The 19,834-nt window shown below is 44.4% G+C and overlaps 1 protein-coding gene and 1 pseudogene across 5 annotated transcripts in view; one reads left to right on the forward strand and one right to left on the reverse strand.

Annotated features, from left to right (window-relative positions):
- Positions 1 to 10,305, reverse strand: part of Prdm2 (PR/SET domain 2) — a 110,789-nt gene extending 100,484 nt beyond the window's left edge. For 2 of the 5 annotated variants that reach the window (XM_063287822.1, XM_063287820.1), the window contains exon 1: positions 10,171 to 10,305. The gene's annotated coding sequence lies outside the window, so the exon portion shown is untranslated. Of the gene's footprint in view, positions 1 to 6,400; positions 6,499 to 10,170 lie in introns of all 5 variants that reach the window. The other 3 variants (XM_039110087.2, XM_017593426.3, NM_001077648.2) reach the window with 3 other exon arrangements.
- Positions 2,419 to 2,567, forward strand: LOC120103347 (small nucleolar RNA SNORA17; annotated as a pseudogene).
- Positions 10,306 to 19,834: the final 9,529 nt, after the last annotated feature.

The raw sequence follows: 19,834 nt of genomic DNA on the forward strand, positions 1-19,834 counted from the left end.
GCTCACGGGCAAAGAATAAAACAGACAAAGAATAAAACAGACGTAAGCACGGGAACCAGAATGCTGAGCTAGCGTTAGATCCAAATGCAAATAACGACAGATAAGGCCCAAGGAACAAGCACACTGTGTTGAGTTAGACACCCAGACAAGGTGGCACAGGGAAAGGTTTGAAAATGGCACTTTGTAAAGGAGGCTCATAAGTCTCCATAATAAAGTCTAATCACTACAAAGCAATCCTCTCGGCAAATGAACATCACAGTAACAAATCTATGGAGAGGAAGCCTTTAGCTATGCAGATTTACTGTGATTTACTCTGACCAAAAACTTAAAAATGAAAATATTAGAACCACACTAACTTCTCAAAAATAAGTGTTATTAACTTATAAACACTGTCAGAATTATCAGAATCCCTACCAGGAGGGTGGCACTACCCGGCCACAGTGTTGGAACTCTACTCATACTACTCCTGCTGAGGAACTTGCTCAGAGAAAAATGAGTCTATTTTCCTTTTCCCAAAATAACATAATTTCATAAATTACCTAGTTTTGCCCTAAAACACAAAGCTCTAAGTTTTTCTTGGAGATACAAATTATATGAGTGGCTTGTCGGTGGCATGTTTGCATGCACAGCATGTTTGCACGCACAGCATGTTTGCATGCACAGCATGAGCAAAGCTGTACAGCATTTCCAAAAAAGAAAAAGAAAATGGAGACAGTATTTTGGGTTACATAAAGTGTAACAAGAACAATACTGAAATGTACCACTGTAAGATCAGGGAGAGTTGTATGTCTGTGTGTAGATCATGAAAGCAGGAAGATTGAGCAAAAGCTGACTCACAGGGTGTGGCCTCTGCTGAAACCTCTGTCTCTCATCCCCCAGAATGGCTTCCACCCAATCCCAAGGACAGAGGTGACAGAGTATATCACAGAGACACCAGTAAATCACTTGCTCGGCCTACAGATCACGTGAAGAGGCACAGTGATCAGGCTGCTCACAAAGAACCTTCAAGTGTCCTCCCACTTGAGCAAACTAATTTCCATCTCATAGCCCAGACACCAGTACAACTGCCCCGGGGCCTAGGTTCCTGAAAATCCACAGCACCAAGTATTCTGTGACACAAACCTAAATAAGGAATGGGGACCTGGGAGGGGGATGGGGTGCTACAGATGCTGACAAAACAGTTCCCAGGTAACATACTGAAACCAGGGTCTTCTATTCCTATTGACACAAAATGGGGCTGATTAAGAGTTCTGCTTAAGGGGTTGGGGATTTAGTTCAGTGGTAGAGCACTTGCCTAGCAAGCGCAAGGCCCTGGGTTCGGTCCCCAGCTCGAAAAAAAGAAAAAAGAAAAAAAAAGAATTCTGCTTAAAATATATAAGTTATGTAAGTTAGAGAGCTAGCTCTGAGGTCAACAGCCCATGGCTCTAGAGGACCTTAAGCAATTAAACACCATCATATTAAAATGTCAAATCAGAGACCAGTGATACCATAGGAAAGTACTATAAATCTACACTTAAGACAGCAGGCACCCAGGGGTTTTCAACCAAATGGATTTTTTTTTTAACTTTAAAACAGTGGTTCTTACCCTGTGGGTCACATCCCCTTGAGGACTGAATGACCCTTTCACAGGGGTCACCTAAGACCATGGAAACACAAATATTACATGACGATTACAGTTATGAAGTAGCAGCAAACATAACTTTAGGTTGGGGTCACCACAGCACTAAAGGGTCACATTAGGAAAGTTGAGAACCACTGCCTTTAAACAAAATGGGCTGGGTAAATAACTCAATTGATAAAGTGCTTGTGGCTGCATACCCCTGAGGACCCGAGTTCAATCACTAGCACCCTTGTTTAAAAAGAAAAGCTCGGTGCCACAGTACACATGCATGTAATCCAGTGCTGACACGGAAGGATACTACGTCCTTGCCAGCCAACCACTCTAAGTCCATCAGCAAGCTTGGGAAGTGAGAGACCTCTCAAAAAAGAAAGTGGAAATGGCTCAAATAAGTAACATATGTATTTGTCATGTGAGTGTGAGAACCTGAGTTTGAACTCACAGAACCCATACAAAAGCTGGGTAAAATAGCAGTCAGTAATCCCCATACTTCTACACAGAAATGGCCAGTGGAGATGGAATGGGTCCCTGGGAGCTCACAACCTCAGACAAGGTAGAAGGTGAGGATCAACACCAGAGTCGTCCTCTAACTTCCACCTGTGCCCACTTGGATGCACCCAGGAGTGTAAATATGCACACACACATGTGCACACACACATACACAATAAATATAAAAACAATGGGAAATCCTCCACAACATATTATCTCAAGCTGGAGGTGTAGCTCAGTGTTAGAGTGCTTACCTAGGAAAAGTGAAATACTGGGTTCAATCCCAGCATCCATTAATAGAAAAGGAAGTGCCTGCCCCTACATGCCTTGCAGGTGTGCTGCTGTGTGCTATACAGGTTAGGGGTAGACAGGACAGAGGCTTTGTCTACGCTCAGTGGAGGCTATGTCCACCCTCAGTGTTCTGACTGATGAATATCTAAACCATTAGTAGCCTCACATTCCTTGAAAATAGGCGAGCCTGAGAGGACCACCAGTCCAGCACGGCAGACCTTGATGGCTCCCAGAACGGGGAGCAAGCCACAAACTAGAAAAACCCTGCCTGGGTCTGAGGCCCTAGGTGGGAATAAGCTCAAGACAGACAACCCTCACATGGGGTCACTTGAGGTCACTAGGCATGGAGTCACTCAGGTGAGCAGGGTGAGGAATGAACCCAAGATGATCACCAGACCAGCACCCTGGAGCCTAGACAGGGAGCCTAAAACAACCACCAGTCAGGCACTACACCCAACATGACCCCTGCCCAGCACCATAATTCATAAGCCAGGGCACCCCTGAGATAACTTGTAAGAACAAGTAAGTGGTGGGGAAATGGAAGAGAAAAAGAAACAGAATGATGTGGGCACAGTGAAGAGAGGCAGACCTAGAGACTTGAAGGTACCTGATATGAATAGCTGGTGATGCTACCTGGGACCATGGTGGGGTCCTAGTCTGTTCTGCCACTGGAGGGACCATGCCTGGGTCCATGGCCCTGAAGCAGCAGGGATCTGTTACCGCCCTCTTCCCTCATCCCTTGCAATCTATGGCAGGCAGGAGAGCTGGTCCCAGGATCCTGAGAGTGGGAGAACTGACCATGTCCCTCACCAACGGTAACACTCAGGAGAGTGGGCCCTCTCCTCGCCAGGCAGCAGGTAGAGCTGGCCCTGGTTGGGAGTAAGGAGGTGTTCATGAGGGCATGGGAGCAGGAGAGCTGGTGGGCTCAGATACCTGTCAGGCCCTGCCCTTTGAACTGCCCACCCCAACATCCATCCCATGGATAAATTTCAGAGGGCATGAAGGGGTCAGTCCCACAGATCCCAAACTACACAAACTCCATGACACAGGGCAACAACAGGATATCCAACAGTAGGGTTCTAGTCAAAGAGTAGCACAAGTTAGAGACCTTGTACAAGTTATTACAGTGAACATGTGCAAGCAAAGAAGTGTGCACCAAGGAGTATACTGTGGGACACAACTGTGACACACTACAGCCTCCATAGTGCAACTTTTTTCCCTCTGTTGGGACAGGCATTGCGAGGGTAGAGAGCGGGTATGAGGAGATTGGGATGCATGATGTAAAATTCACTAAGAACCAAGAAGTTTCTTTTAAAAAAAAAAAAAAAAAGGAAAAGGGAGTAAAATCAATTTTTCACTACACCCTCAAAATACGAGCCTTAAAAAGAATGTCTAAAGGGAGGAACGATGTGATGGCTCATTCCAGCTGATCACTTTGAGTGACCTTTTCCCATCAGAGTTCCCAAAACAGCACTACTTATTGTGGTCAAACTCTGAAAAATATCCAGACTCTTGCTTAAGAGTTTCCTGAAAAACAAAACAAGCTACGGCAACATAGACATGGTGAGCATGTCACCCAAATCCAAGTTTTCACCCTAGGATTCCCATTCGTTTCATTTGGTCATGCTTTAAAAGCTACATGCAGCCCTTCATGTTTGTTCTACACATTGGAGAATGTAAGAAAACTCATAGCTACAATGGCTTCCTTACACTATAGGTGAGCAGCTGAGCACTGTGACTGATACCAGACACATCACCGCTAGTACAGTGCTCGGTCAAGGCACTGGCCACATGGACATCAAGATTCACCTACCACTTTAGTTGACTGGATTTCTTTTATTTGGAATGGGAGTTAACTTGTATAACATGAGGTTTAAGGTTTACACTATAAATGTGTAACAATTGTTCTCAAGACCACTTAAAAACAGTAGCAGTGGGGTTGGGGATTTAGCTCAGTGGTAGAGCGCTTGCCTAGCATGCCCAAGGCCCTGGGTTTGGTCCCCAGCTCAAAAAAAAAAAAAAAAAAAAAACCAGTAGCAATAACTACTGTTTGCAAAGTGTGTACACAGCTCTGGAGCTTAAAAAGGCCTTAAATGTATTGTTGTTGTTGTTGTTACTGTTTTTAAGAAAGATACATTTCTTCAAAATAACGTATTTGTAATTCTCAATTCAACATAAAAGTAAATGTCTATGAATTTATGATAAAAACATGAAAAAAAAACTCTTCATATTGGTCGGATATTTTCAATAAAATAGTATCCCTGATTCAGGGGTCTAGAAAACAAGAACAAAACAGGTAGGGACAGTTTTAGGAGGCTTTGGGTTCCAGGTTAAATCTGAGCTTGACCTTGTGGTAAGTGTCCTAGTTTGCTTTCTACTATCCAAACTAACTTGGGGTGGAAAAGGTCCATGCCACCTTATAGCTCACATTCCATCACTGAGGGAAGTCAGGACAGAACTTAAACAGAGATGGGGAGGCATGCTATTCACTGGCTTGCTCGGAAGGCAAACATTCCCAAAGAAAGTTACATCAGTCAAAGGGGGAAAGTGGTCCCCTCACAGACTGGCATGGAGGTCAGAGATGGAGATGCAGACACTTTTAGTCTCACTAAAGGAGGAGGACTGCGGGGGGGGGGGGGATATGTCTACAGTAAGTAGATGCAGGATTTGACTCTGTGGTAAGCATGGAACTGACTCACACTATACACAGGGGAAACATCCCAGTGAGACCTAAGGACACGGTTCCCAGCTCCAAAAAAAAGAAAAAAGAAGAAAAAGAAGAAAGAGAAAATGAAGAAAGAAAAAGAGAAAAAGAAGAAGAAAAAAAGGAAAAAAGAAAGAAAAAAAATGGCAGAGACCTAAGGACAATTCTCTCAACAAGTTACGTTCTCTCTCAAGACCTGCTGCACTGGAAATATCGAAGAAAAATGTTAGTTTTTCAAAAACATTAAACTACTTGCATTTTTAAAACTTTCTTAAATCATATAGTGCATGTGTGCATATATGTGAAGGCACCACAGGCCAAAGGGACAACTCCTGGGTACTCCCTTTCCTACTGTTGGATCCTGGAGAGCCTTAACATGCTAAACTATCTTGTTGGCCTTGCTTGCATATTCTTTACCTTGTCAGCTCAAAACACCCCAGTGAAAGGAAAGAGTAGTATTTGTCCCCGGTTTGTAAACATTAAGAGGTCAGAAGAGATGCCACCTACATCCGCATCACACACCACCACACACTCAGCTATGTGGTCCTGTGGTCCTGTCGTTCTGTATGCTGACACAGGGTTCTGCCAGATAACACAGGCCTATATGCAAACAGTACCTCCATGTCTTCTAACAGAATTACACATCTAAATTCACCCCAGGAGCTTCCGCTTCAAAACTTCTACTTGCAAATATGATCTTAAAGCCACACTTGCTGAACTATGGCAAAGTCTTTAAGTCAGAGAATCAATCTGAATGTCATTTTTAGACTTAATATACATCATCTGTCTGAGGTCCACATCATATATATATCATCTGAATAAGGGCTTGAAAAATACACAGGATTCATGCTGAAATATATACATGTTTGGGGAAATCTCACAGTCCTTTTCAAATTTTGAACACATCATTTAAATTTCCCATGAGAGTTTAATAAAGTCTTAGAAAAATTGCATGTAAGTACATATAAAATATGTAGGTTTTACCAATTTCCAGATGGGCTGCCCACAGCAATCAAGCTAACACTTCCACTTAACTTTACACATTTCAGACAAGCTGTGCCAAGGAATAATTCAGCTCTTTCAAAGCAAAGCCTAACATATAATTTGTTGCAAGGGCTACAAAATATTCTTTTCATCAAAATAGCTAAAAAACATAGATAAATTCAGTGAAACTTTTTTTATGTTCTAAGGGGCTGGTAAATGAGAACACAGTACAAGTAGGACATGAACCAAGAGGTCATTAATAAGTACTACACAGAATGAGGGGGAAAAACACATGCTTTTATCATTGCAATTACCAGGTTTACTACATACAACGACTCTAATGCATGCTTCAAGGAGGCAGGGTAGAAAGGAAAAGGCACTCCTTCATTGTACTGAGATCATTCAGATATTCCTGTAATTAAGAAAAACCACTTGTTACCAAACATGGCTCCAATAGCAGTTTTTTTTCACATATTGTATTTAATGGTGCATTCTCAATATTATTTCACAGCCAAAAGAAATAAATAAATAAACAGATAAGAGCCACAACTAATACAATCTTTACTTACAATAATTACAAATAAAGATTAGGAAACATATTTTCTTCCCCAGGTACTTTAATGACATGTTTTCTACAAAGATACATTAAAGTAAGCATTTCAAACGCCTGCTTTCCTTTGGACAAGCTTCGGTGCACAACCCCAACTGGTTCTTTTGGGGATTTTTTGCTTGCTTGTTTTAAAAAGGGAGAAAAAAAAGTAGAAAAGTACAGTTTAGCCAATCTTCAAGGAGTTGCTTCAAGTCTTATTTTCTAGAAGAATTATTTCTGTGCTATTCAGCATAATGGACCAAATGCTTAAATCATGCAATGCCTCTATGCAAATTTATTTAAATTTTATAATAATTTAATCTGCACAGGGGGAATGCTGATCCCATGTCATAAAAACTTCATAATCTCCAGGCTATCTCACACTACCATGTTTCTTCCCATAAAATGACGCCAACGTCCAACTACAGAGTTACTCTATAATCACAGCAAAAGCTAGAAGACATTTGGATGGGAAGAGCCTTCCCTTCTTCAAAGTCTAACCCATAGCATCTATCCTTGGAGTTCTTTGAGACACCACGGCTGCTTCTGTGATTCAACCACCCAACAAAGGAAGTTTCATTTAATGAGGTATTTTAGAATTGTGTCCCTCCTGATGGCAATGTCTGGTGACTTCACAGCTTGTCACAACTAAAGGAAGGACCACTGGCATCTTGTGGGGTGGGGGAACTGCTAAGCATTCCACCATGGACAAGAGTGACACCCCCACAAAGACTAATCCGGTCAAAATAACAACAGTACAGTAGCTGAGGAACAACATTTTTTGTAACTCAATCTGATATCCCTACCTACAGACGGGGTAGTTTTCCCTGACCTGCTCTAAGAAAATCATTTTTATAGCGCTAACTAAAAATTTCTCACTTCAAAAGGCAAGCACTAGGACATGACACCAGGCCTCATACCAAACACTGTAATTGCTGATAGGCAGCATACAAACTGTGAAGCACTAAGAGCACGTCAGCAGCAGCAGAAGTCATGCTCAGCAGGTAACATCCCCTTTGTACCCAGAATTCCCTGTAGATGCTCTCTGCATACAAGTCTGGCATATCCCTCAAGGTCCCATACGCACGCTCTCACTACGGAGTTTCCCAGTGAGAGCTGCAGGTTTGCTGTAGGGTTTCCCCCTTTACATATATTAAGACTAACATGAAGCTAGTCAGAAGACATGAAAATAGCAAACCATTCGTAGTGCTCTTCACCCTGGAAACTGTGAATTGACAGACCCCTGAAAGGTGTCTAAGTCAGATCTAAACTTGAAAAGATATCAGCATTCTGGAAAAAAAAATCCCCATGAATAAATAAATAGCCAATGTGAAATAATCATCAAAAGAAACTGGGTGCAGATGTGTGTGAGCTACAGACAACCACAGAGAAAACAGGGAGGTTACTCCTTAGCAAGGTAGCTGAAACAAAATCATGTACGGTCAGACACTACAAAAGCACATTTTCCAGTCCTCACATCTTAAATAAGTGCAGAATTTTAAAATTCATCATAGAGGGGAAAAAAAACTTCCAAAATTTAGTGAAAAGGCTTTAGAATCTTTATAGATCAATGTGGGACTGGTTGATGAATCCATCCACATATCAGACGGCCATTGAAGATCCAATGAAAGAACAGTTAAAGACAGACACACACAACAGCATAGCGGAAGACAAGCTACGTCAATACACACAACATACCAATTCTGTATAAACTATTATACAGAAGTGGATGCTTCTATAAATAAATATATGTGAATAAAGAAACACTCGCAGGCACACCCTGAGGGACTAGTGACAATCTGCTACAATGTTAACAATGGCTATCTGTGGAGGCGGAAGTTTATGGCCAGTTTCTATTCCTTCTTTGTGCTTTTCTGTTTTTCAACTGTCCTGCAGTGGAGACTATTTTGCTGTTTTGTGCTTACAGAGCTAACACATTATTACAAAGTTACACCTTATTATCTGGAGCACTGTATAGAAAAAAAAAAAAAAAAAACCCTTAAACCTCAATGAAGCCAACTCTTCCATCGACAAACAGCAAACATTCATTGAAGCGTTACCATTATATCCCTGGTTCTAAGACTTTTTAAATGCATCAATGGTTTTAAAGAGGGGGGAGGGGGAGCCCTGAAATTACACCAAACGCAACTGACTGTTGCTTCCAACAATGGGTTTACAGTTCTATCCCCGTGTCTTGAAATAAAGGGGGCTTATTAAATGATCTCTGAAGGTCTTCAAAGCTAGGCTGAGATTTCTCAAGAAAAAGAATTTTTTACCAAATAAAGTGCTTGTAAGGAAGCTTGGAGGGTGGCAACTGCATGCAACCTCAAAAAACAGAACTCTACAGAAAAAGAAAACAGCATAATAATGTCTCTCGGTTCCTCCTCCGAATATCTAGATGCAAACTTCTAAATCCTTTTTTCTAATACCACCATGGGCAGGAATAATCAAACTGTAGTCTGTGCTATCGTAGGTTAAAAAGAACCATTGGAGGTGGGGGGGTTGCCTCTGCTGTACATATGACTTTAAAGAATAATCCTGAAGTAAACAAAAAACTTTAAGACACATTTTAGTCATGTTCTGGGGACATTTTGTACTAGAAACAAACGTTCCCCGGGTTTGATGAAAGGGTCCTAGGGGCAAGGAACTGAAATTCCGCAAAAGGCAGTTCATGTGTCAAATACACCCAAATCCTCAATACACGAAACATGGGGGTGGGGGAACCCCATTTCTCTAGGTGCAAATTCCAGCTGGGTAGTAAGGGGCAACGTGACTTCCCGGCTATCTGTGGGATTGTTTCCCCAGCTCGAGGCCCGACCTAACGGTCCCAGGCCGTGGGCGGGTGCTTCACGCGTGGATCGTGGAAGAACACTGACCTGTTAGGTGTATTGCGTGTCTCACTTGTCACCCTCGGAGACATAGTAGACGGATCTTTTAACTAATCAAAACCAGTCATATGTATGTTAGTGCACACCTGTGACACATGCACATATGCACCAGTGGGTCGATGGGGAACACTCGGGGAAACCACTGCCAGGTTTAGAGCACAGGGAAACTATACGGGGAAACACAAAGGCTCGAGGCACAGAACCAAGTCGAGGATGCGGATGCGCTCAGACACTCAGCTGGGACACAAAAGAGCAGAGATCAGCGCAGCCCTGCGGATGGGGACCGCCCGGGGCCCACGTGCGCTCCCCGCCGACCCCGCAGCCGCGCACCCCGAGTCCGCCGCGTCGCCACAAATCGGACCCCAAACTTGGCCGCAGGGACTTAAGAGTCGCCGGGCGGGAGCCTTCGCGCCGCCTCTCGTCGGCGCCCGCCAGCGCTAGCCACTGGTTCCTGGCGGTTCGGAGGAAGCTCGAAGGGGGCGCGTTAGCCCGCCCCGCAGTCCCCTTAGCGCCCGGCCCTGTCGCCCCCGCCGCGGTGGCCACACTCCTCACTGACACCAAGGGACATTCCCGGAGGCCCGCCCGCCCCGGCTCCGCCGCTCCTCACCAGAGCGCGACGTGCCAACGCTTCAGCGAGCCCAGAGCCTCAGCCGCCGCCGTCGCCCTGGCGCCCGCGGCCGCGCCGCCGCCATCTTGGCTTCGGCCGGAAGTGACGTCGACACGGCACCCGCAACCCCGACACCGACCCCACGCATAGCTCGTGGCCTGCGACCCCCAAGGAGCTTAACACGACGGCCGGGCGTGACCCTGACGGACTTGTGTCGCCCTCTCTGTCAATCACTGGTTCTCCACTCGTCCCAGAGCGTTCCCTCGAAAGGAAGCCCGTGTCGCCATTGCCTGGACGGCCTGACCACTATAGAGTTATGACTGAGGAACTCATATTTTCCTCAGCGAATCCACCCCCCTTCAGCCGATCTGGACTGACTGGCATGGTAGCGTACACTTTAATCCTCAAACTCGAGGCAGAAGCAGGCAAATCTATATAGTAAGTTTGAGGAGAGAGAGAACCACACCCTGAGACCTTGTTTCAAGCAAAACGAGCAGAATCCACTTTGAAGGCCACTATAACTCTGTCAGGCAAATAGTCTACTTAGATTGTGTGCAAAGGACCAGTGTAGACACACACACACACACACACACACACACACACACACACACACACACACACACACACACAGAGCGAGACTTGAACAAAGCAGATACAACTGGGTCGCTGTGTTCATCCTTACCAGGAGGCATTTGCCAATTGTCAGCCATGGGCCTAGGTCAGTGCCAGGGCTCTGTGGGGCAGAGCACGGCCTTCACCTTGCCCTTGGGAACTGATTCACTATTTACAAACAAGTGAGCAGTGGTACATAGTGGAGATAGATTATGTTGAACTCACTTCTGACATCCCAGAGAAGAGGTTTGACAGGAGTACGGTGGCCGATCAATCTGAAGTTGAGGAGAGAAGAAAATTACAGTTGTCACATCTAGATGGCATCTAAAGCCATGAGTATTTCAGGATAAAGCTATCCTCCGAGAAGAAAGGGAAAAAAAAATCTAAATGTAGTGGGCCATATTAGTCCTCTGTGAAAAGGATCTAAAGAGTAATAGATAATGTATTATGTCCAAATGTGTCTCCGAAACTTTGGAAAGACCAGACAAGTTGATCAAATGTACCTGTCGTTTAGAAAGCATGTCAACTGACGTGGATTGTGGTATACTCTGTAAAGGGCTGGTGATGTGGTGATCATCTCGTCAGTATTGTTGGCAGGTGCAAACGAGGTCTGGATCGCCACAGAGCCCACGGAGAAAGGAAATAAAAGCTCAAATGTTCATTTATTTCTCTCACTCTTCAAGGAAGAGTTTATAAACCTAAGAGGTACATGCAACCACATCACTAGACTATATATTATTATGATACAGTCTGCCATTGGAGTTTGCCCTCTTTACTTGAATAACACCTTCCAACTAAGAACATGCGTCAAAATCATCTGAGGTAGTGGGGGAGAAAAAAGGAGACCACCACCCTCACCTACCACCAAATGGCCACAGTCATCATTTTAAAAGAAAAAATATATATGCCCCCCTGGCATCCAAAAGAATGCAGGAGAAAAATAGGGGGCTGTCAAATCGAAAAGGACATGGAAAAACCAGAGAGCACCATGCCAAGAAGTCAGTGGCTGTTCTTCCTGTCTTTAATCTAAAATGACAATGTGTTGTTGTAAAAATATAAAAAATAATAAAAGTAACGTTTTCTTTTATTCCCCCTAGGTCAGGCACCTCAGTGCCCCAATATATCTGGATATCTTTTTTTTTTCTTTTTTCTTTTTTTTCCGGAGCTGGGGACTGAACCCAGAGTCTTGCGCTTGCTACCAAGCGCTCTACCACTGAGCTAAATCCCCAACCCTGATATCTGGATATCTTAATTCTTAGCAAAGCATCTTACCCATTCTGCTCCATCCCATATCACACTGCTAAAGGCCTCTCTCTGAGCCATCAGTAATCTCTCTACCTATCTAGCTCCCAAGGCAGGTTTCCATACCAGAAACACGCATCCTAACTCCAAGGCGACCCAGACCAGCCGCCCCACACTCCATTACACTTAAATCTACACATGAAAGAACACACAACACAGTAACCTTACATCCAATTGATAAGATATAATTGCTCACCTAAACATACAAAGCCCAGTACCATCCATCCCTTAAAAACATTTGTAACAACCTTTAAAGTTACAGTGTGGAATCTTAACGTCACCCGCCATATTGTCCTGCCATGGCTCCTCTCCCTCTTCCTCCTGTCTCTTTCTCCTTTCCCTTCCAGTCTCTTCCCCTTCCTTCAAACTTTTCTCCCGCCCAACCTTCCTTCTTGTCCAATGACAGGTCTCCTTCTATCCTGTTCCTGCCCTCACCTGTATTTTACAATTTAAATGGGGAGAAGGTTCTGGTGAAGTCACCTGATTCCTGAGTACTGAATAGGCTGCTGTCCGTGGGGCAGTGGAATTAGCATCAAAATACAGATAACTCCAGGGCAAACCACAACAACAATGCCTTTCCCCCCAGTTTCAGATTTGATACCTTGAAACAACAGAAAATTAATCTCCTTCAAATGTAGAGGTTAGAGTCCAAAGTCAGTATCAGTAGGCTAAGGCTAAGGTGTCAGTAGGACCACACTTCCTCTAAGGCTTGTAGGGGAGACTGTTTTCTTCTTCCAGCTTCTGGTGACTGCCAACATTCCTTGGCTTGCCACTGTGCCACCCAACTCTTAGAGGCCAACATCTTCATACTCTTTTCCCCATCTTCACCTCACTTTCTCCTTTGTAGGTAGTGAAATTTCCCTCTGTTCTTTCTTAAAAGAATATATACCGTTGCACGGAGGATACCCAGCTAAACCACAGTTGATCTCTTCATTGCTTAGTCATACCCACAGAAGCTCTGTATGAGGCAATGCTTGAAGATTCAAGGGATTTAGTTGAGGTCCGGTGCTTAGAAACTATTATTTGGCCTACCACACTGAGTATCTTCGGTTATTCTAAACACCATCTCTAACCAGCCATTGTGTACTTTTAATCTGTGTATTTTGTTTGGATGTGTTTCAATTCTGTAAACTGTGGTACTTCCCAGACTGAATGCTATGCTTTATAGTTTATCTGTTGAATTAAAAAAAAAAAAAGCTATGGAGATGTCAGTGAAATTTCATTAGTGATGATTAGCTGTAAGATATACTAAATACTATTGTTTTCCTTCTTTGAAATGATAGAATGCACTGCTAATGAACAAGGGAAGGGATTGAGATGCTTTAATCAGAATTCATGATCTATTTGTTAGGAGATGGGAGTATAGAACACACTCACTATCAAAGTCTGCACCATGAGTGAAACTCCATGCTGCACAGGTCACCTGGCTCAACTCTGGTCACTTTTGCACATTATGCGTTAACATGGGCACATGCTTCACTGAACACCCAGAACAATGTCTAAGCACTAAACAGATAATTTTTATAGGGGGAAAATGGCCTCTCCCTGAGGGAATAGATTAAAGCAATTATATATAGCCCAAACATTATATTTTATATTTTTTTAAAAAGTGATTATAATTAAAGCCACAGCAATTTCTACAGAATTGCCTCTTAAAAGATTAAAAACTTTATAGGTAAGACTAAAGACTTTAAACTACAGTATCTGTGACAATGTAAGTGGACTTAAGATTCCCTGAATGACAATACTTGTTCCCTGCTAGGTTCCATTCTCGACATTGTACATGGACTGTGTCACGTTCATAATAGCTGTGTGTGGTGAACTCATGTACACTGTGGGAACTAAGGCCAAAGTGGATGAAGACGTTGCCCAGTTAAGAAATGAAACCAGGGGGTTGGGGATTTAGCTCAGTGGTAGAGCGCTTGCCTAGCAAGCGCAAGGCCCTGGGTTCGGTCCCCAGCTCCGAAAAAAGGAAAAGAAAAGAAAAAAAAAAGAAAAAAGAAATGAAACCAGGTTTTTAGCTTGGGCAGTTCAGCTCCATAGGAAGCAACTTGGTGCGCGCGCACACACACACACACACACACACACACACACACGAGAGCTAGACCAGAAGTTACTGTGGGCAAATACTGTGTGTGTGTGTGTGTGTGTGTGTGTGTGTGTGTGTGTATGTGTGTGTATGTATATATGTATGTATGTGTATCTGTATATATGTGTGTGTGTGTGTGTGTGTGTGTGTGTGTGTATGTATGTATTGCTCTCAAGCATAAGTTCTAAGGTAAATATTATCTTGATGGCCAGTCCAATCACAATTATTAACAGTCATCACATTCAAGATCACCACACTTTCTCAGGACTTGAAATAGGTAAGGGACAAATGTGTATGTGTCTGTATGTCTGTCTGTCTATGCATAAAGAGTGCTAGGACTGATGAGGTAAGTCTACAATCATATCTGTATGGGAGGCCAAAGCAGGAAGATCCTGAATTCAAGGACATCATAGGCTACAGAGGAAGTACAAGGATGGACCAGGCAATCTTGTGAGCCCCTTCCTAGCAAGTGTACTACCCTAGATTCAATCCCTAGCATGGCAAAGTATAAAGCGGTATCTGCATTAAAAGAGCACGAGCATCCTAAACGTTCTCCCTAAATGGTCAGGCAAGAATAGCTTTGCGAAGAACAGAAGTGGTCCCAGGCTCTGAAGAAACTGTCTCATAACCTTACCTGTTCAGGTAATGAATGCACTGCTCTCCTTAAAAATAACTAAATGAAACCAAAACAGAATCTCTTCTCTTATGGATACGAACTATTTCTCAACAAGAAGCAGTGTTTCCTTGGTTTGGTGACTTTGCCCCTCTCGCCTTCCCTCCCTCTGCCACATCATTTACCCAAACAAGAATGACATCTTTCACAATCACACGAGCCACAAAAAGATGTGAAGCTTATCTTCTAGATACTCCTGAGTTAAAAATGAGTGAACTTCAAAGCTAGACGTTCTAGGGACAAAGGACACATCTTGCTGTATGACAAACACTTGGAGCTACACGGTCTCATAAAACTGCTGCAGCCTCACCATGTAGCTGCTACTCACAATGATGAAGCTGAACACAGGGCAGGGGCATGGAAGGCATCTGTTCTGAGCGTCCTCCCTGCTCTGACACTGTGTCAGCCTGGCCACAGCATTGACAGCTGCCGGTTACAGAAGAGGCTGAAACTGAGATTCATTGTTGACAGACAGCTAGTGGCAAGCCACAGGCAGAGAGAAGGACCTGTGTGTGGTGTCCAAGTCCAGAATGTGTCCACTGCTCATGAAGCTTCTGATCATGAAGACACTCCAAGGCACTGGAGACCAAGACACTATCCCAGCTCTGCAAGAATATGGAGTCAAGGCTGGAGGACTGGACTTAGCAAAGGCAACTTACAGCACAGTCAGGGCTTAGAACTGCACCCTCCTGCTATTGCCATGCTCCTGGAGGGCTGGCTTATGGGAGAGGGTTCTTTTACATGTGTGTGCATGTAATGTATTATGCGGAGTGCAGGTACGAGTGCACATATGTGCATGTGGAAGCAGAGGCTGGCATCGGGTGTCTTTCTTGACTGCTCTCCACTTTAGTTACTGAGGCAGAGTCTCACACTGAACCTGAAGCTTGTGTTCAGCTAGAACAATTTAGCAGCTAGCTTTGGGATCCCCTGTCTCAGCCTCCAGGGCACTGGGATGTTTGGTGGACGGCCACATCACCCACCATTTACACATATTGGGGGGGGGGGGATCCAAACTCAAACCCTCCTTCTTCTCCAAGTACTTTACCAGCTCAGCCAGCCTCCTGCCTCCTGCAGGGGTTTTACTTCATTTTGTTTTGCTTTGGTTTTGTTTTGTTTTGTTTTGTTTTGTTTTGTTTTGTTTTGTTTTGTTTTGTTTGAGGCGGTCTCCTACTGCCCAGGCTGGGCTCAACCTTACTAAGTGGCTGGAGATGACCTTAAAATCCTCCTCCCGTCTCTGTCTCTAGAATGATAGGCATGTCCGCCACACCTGAACTCACGGGCAGCCCCCACACCACCAAAATGCAGCACTTTTTATAAAGAAGAGGACTAGAAAGATGGCCCGGTGGTTAAGAGCACAGGCTTTTCTTTCAAAGACCAGAGATCAATTCCTGGCACCATCATAGCGGCTCACAATAACTCTAGTCCCAGGGGATCTAATGCCCTCTTGGAGCCTCTGTGGACACCAGGCATGCACCGAGCGCACAGACATGTGAACAGGCAAAACACCTATACACATACATAATAAAGTCAATACATTTTTTAAAATAAATTTTTTAAAAAAGAATAAAAAGAACAACTCCAATATGAAAAAAAAAAACCAGTAACAGTTCTAGCAAAAAATGACCTTATTCTATCCCAAATGAAGCCAGACATCGTCATCTTCATTTCTCCCTCGCAGCCTTTGAGCCAAACACATTAAAAAATGAGCTAAGAGGCCCAGCCATTCCCACACAGCTGCCCCTAAGTAGCCCTTTTCGCTTCTTTCTCAGAAGCTGCAGTGTGCAGAGCTCAGAGGCCTTCCGTAGTTTGCTCCCAAGAACACAAAGGGCAGTCCTCGATTGCAGAATTAATTCACCAACACCACCACCACGACGGCATGAATAAAACATACCCGCTGATAACAAAGAGAAAGTGAAATGTTTTCAGCGGGGAAATGGCGGCAGTGTGGGAGGAAGCAGAAGATTAATCGGGTGCACAAATCCACAGGCCACACGGGGAGGTGAGTTTTCCTCCTTGGGATGGAAGCTGTCCCCTCTGCATTTGAGGGGTAACTGCAGACAGGATGACCCGTCCTCTACCTTCTGGTCCTTTTTAAAACATCCTCGAAAGGGGTTGGGGATTTAGCTCAGCGGTAGAGCACTTGCCTAGCAAGCGCAAGACCCTGGGTTCGATCCCCAGCTCCGAAAAAAAAATCCTCGACATAAACCATCTCTACACAGGGGGCGCCACTGCTGCAGACGAGCTGTCTGCTGTCTCTAGAGCCCCATGCTTTGGGAACGAGTGGTTGGTGGGTTTTTTGTTTTGTGGGTTTTTTTTTTGTTGTTGTTGTTGTTGTTGTTGTTGTTGTTGTTGTTGTTGTTTTTCTGTTTTTCTGAGTGTCCCCCATTACAATTTCTACTCTGCATCCGTAGTTTGCCTTTCTTTGTTGGGAAATCTTCCTTAGTGATGTGGCTTTTGTAGACAACGCAGTACTTATGACAAAGTCGCTGGTTTAAAGCCTACGCAAGTGTTCTCTCACCAGTCTGCAGGCATGGGGATTCAGACGGATAACCTGCTACACGTCTCTCTCCAAATCCCGGGTTTCCCTCCGTACTTCTCAGCGTGTGGACCACATCACTTCAGAGCCTCTGTCTGTCTTCACAAAGGCCTCTCTGAAAGAATACCAGTCACTACACTCGAGGCTCACCCTAGATGAGGATGGTACTCATGAGTTGTATCTGCAAAGACGATATTGAAAGGTCACATTCCGAGGCCACTGAGCACATGAATGTTGGAAGACACTTTGTAACCCAGAAATAGAGCCCACATGCGTCATTTCTTCTTTCCGTGATCTCATTACAACCTGTATCTACAACTACCTGTGTGCTGTCTGTCTGCGGCGATGCAATTCCTGAACGTGTGTGTCTTATACCCCAAAGGTATCTTCCATGAGAGAGAAACAATCGCATCACATCTCCATCGTGTTTGAGTGACAGGCACACGCCTTCCTCATAGATACTGTTGAATAACAAACACAGTGCTGTTTTGTCATTTAAAAGGCAATCTCCAGGCTGGAGAGATGGCTCAGTGGTTAAGAGCACCGACTGCTCTCCCAGAGGTCCTGAGTTCAATTCCCAGCAACCACATGGCGGCTCACAACCATCTGTAATGGGATCTGCTGCCCTCTTCAGGTGTGTCTGAAGACTCATATACATTAAATAAATAAATCTTTAAAAGTCGATCTCCAGAACAGAAATATTAGCCACAGCCACGGCTGGGGTGAGGCTCAATAGTAGAGTCCTGGTTTAGCTAGATTCAGTCCTCTACCCTGGGTAAAATAGAATATGCCCTAAATTCTTCTTTCTTCTGTCCTTCACCCTGGCCAAAGGACTGACATGCTGATTTCCTTATAAGGGTCAACCTAAAGAAATATAAGTTCTTTGGCAGTCGTGATAAGAATGCGTCACATTCCTTTGTAACAAAGGTCATTTGAACAATATAAGGCCACCATACAGGTTTTAGAGGCAAGGCAGTGCTCATCAGGGCCGAAACCCCAGAGCAGGGGGTTCATAGACACTGGCATCAGTCCCTGTGGGCCAGTGACTAACTTTAACTGTGAAACTGGGTGAGACTTCTTAGCTTAAGGGGACATTTTGCAAGAGCAACAGCAGTGTCATCAACGACTAGAGGGCAGGGGTGGCCTCTAGTCAGACATGGCCAGGCAGGCTGCTAAACGAACATTCTACTTGGTACAGGAAAACATCTTCCTTATCCTAGGGATATCTGACTGCAAATACCTCCACTGTTCACAGAGCTGTGCTGGATAACTACGTTTGATTTTCCTGCTTCACCTTGAGGTGTTTTTGCTTCACTGGAATATGGAGCCCGGACCCGTGCAATTGACCAGTTTTTATTCTTCTTCCCATCTCAAGAGCCCTTTGCGTTTTGTGTGTTTGTTTTCCTTAATCCCTCCCCGAGGCGGTTTGAATAAGAAACATCCTCTGTGGTTTTGAGTATTTAAAAACTCGGTCCCCAACTAATGGCACTCTCTGGGGAGCTTTAGGGTATATATTTTTTCTTTTTCTTTTCCTTTTCTTTTAATTTCTTTTTTTTTAAAGATGTATTCATTCATTATATATAAGTACACTGTAGCCGTCCCCAGACACACCAGAAGAGGGCATCAGATCTCCTCACAGATGGTTGTGAGCCACCACGTGGTCGCTGGGAACCGAACTCAGGACCTCCGGAAGAGCAGTCGGGTGATCTCAACCGCTGAGCCATCTCTCCAGCCCTTCTTTTAATTTCTTATTGGTTATTTTATTTATTTATATTTCAAATGTTATCCCCCTTTCCGGTTTCCCCTCCTCAACCTCCCTATTCCATCCCCCTTCCTCTTACTTCTTTGAGGGTGCTCCCCCACTCACCCACCACCCACACCTGCCTCCCTGCCCTGGTATTCCCCTACGCTGAGGCATGGAGCCTCCTCAGGACCAAGGGTCCTCCCTCCCACTGATGTCAGTTAAGACCGTCCTCAGCCACATATGCAGCTGGAGCCATGGGTCCCTCCCTGTTAGGACAGAGAACTGTTTTGCCAGAAGAAGTAAGTCGCTGGGAAAGGCTTTGATGTTAAAAGGCTAGTTTACCTCTCTCCGCTTCTGGGTGGGGCTTGAGAATGTGAGCTCACAGCTTCCTACTCCTGCCACTGTGCCCGCCTATCACAGAAGACCCCTGCCCTTCAGAAATCCTATGCCCAAATAAACCTTTTCTTCAATAAGTTGCTTTTTTGTCACCCTTCACGAAATACTAGTGTCACAAATGTTAGTTTATATCCTGTACAAAAATCTGTGAATTGAACACTCTAGACGAAGCTAATCCTGTAGGTAAGACGACAAGAGCTTTTGGGAGAACGGCCTCAGGGACTGTGGTCAGTGTTACAGCACTTGGCTAGCCTGCACGAGACCTGGGGTCTAACTCCAGCAAGGGAAAAGAGTGGTATGAGGTTGGCATGG

The sequence above is a fragment of the Rattus norvegicus genome, chromosome 5 (assembly GCF_036323735.1).
Source record: "Rattus norvegicus strain BN/NHsdMcwi chromosome 5, GRCr8, whole genome shotgun sequence".
Classification (NCBI taxonomy): domain Eukaryota; kingdom Metazoa; phylum Chordata; class Mammalia; order Rodentia; family Muridae; genus Rattus; species Rattus norvegicus.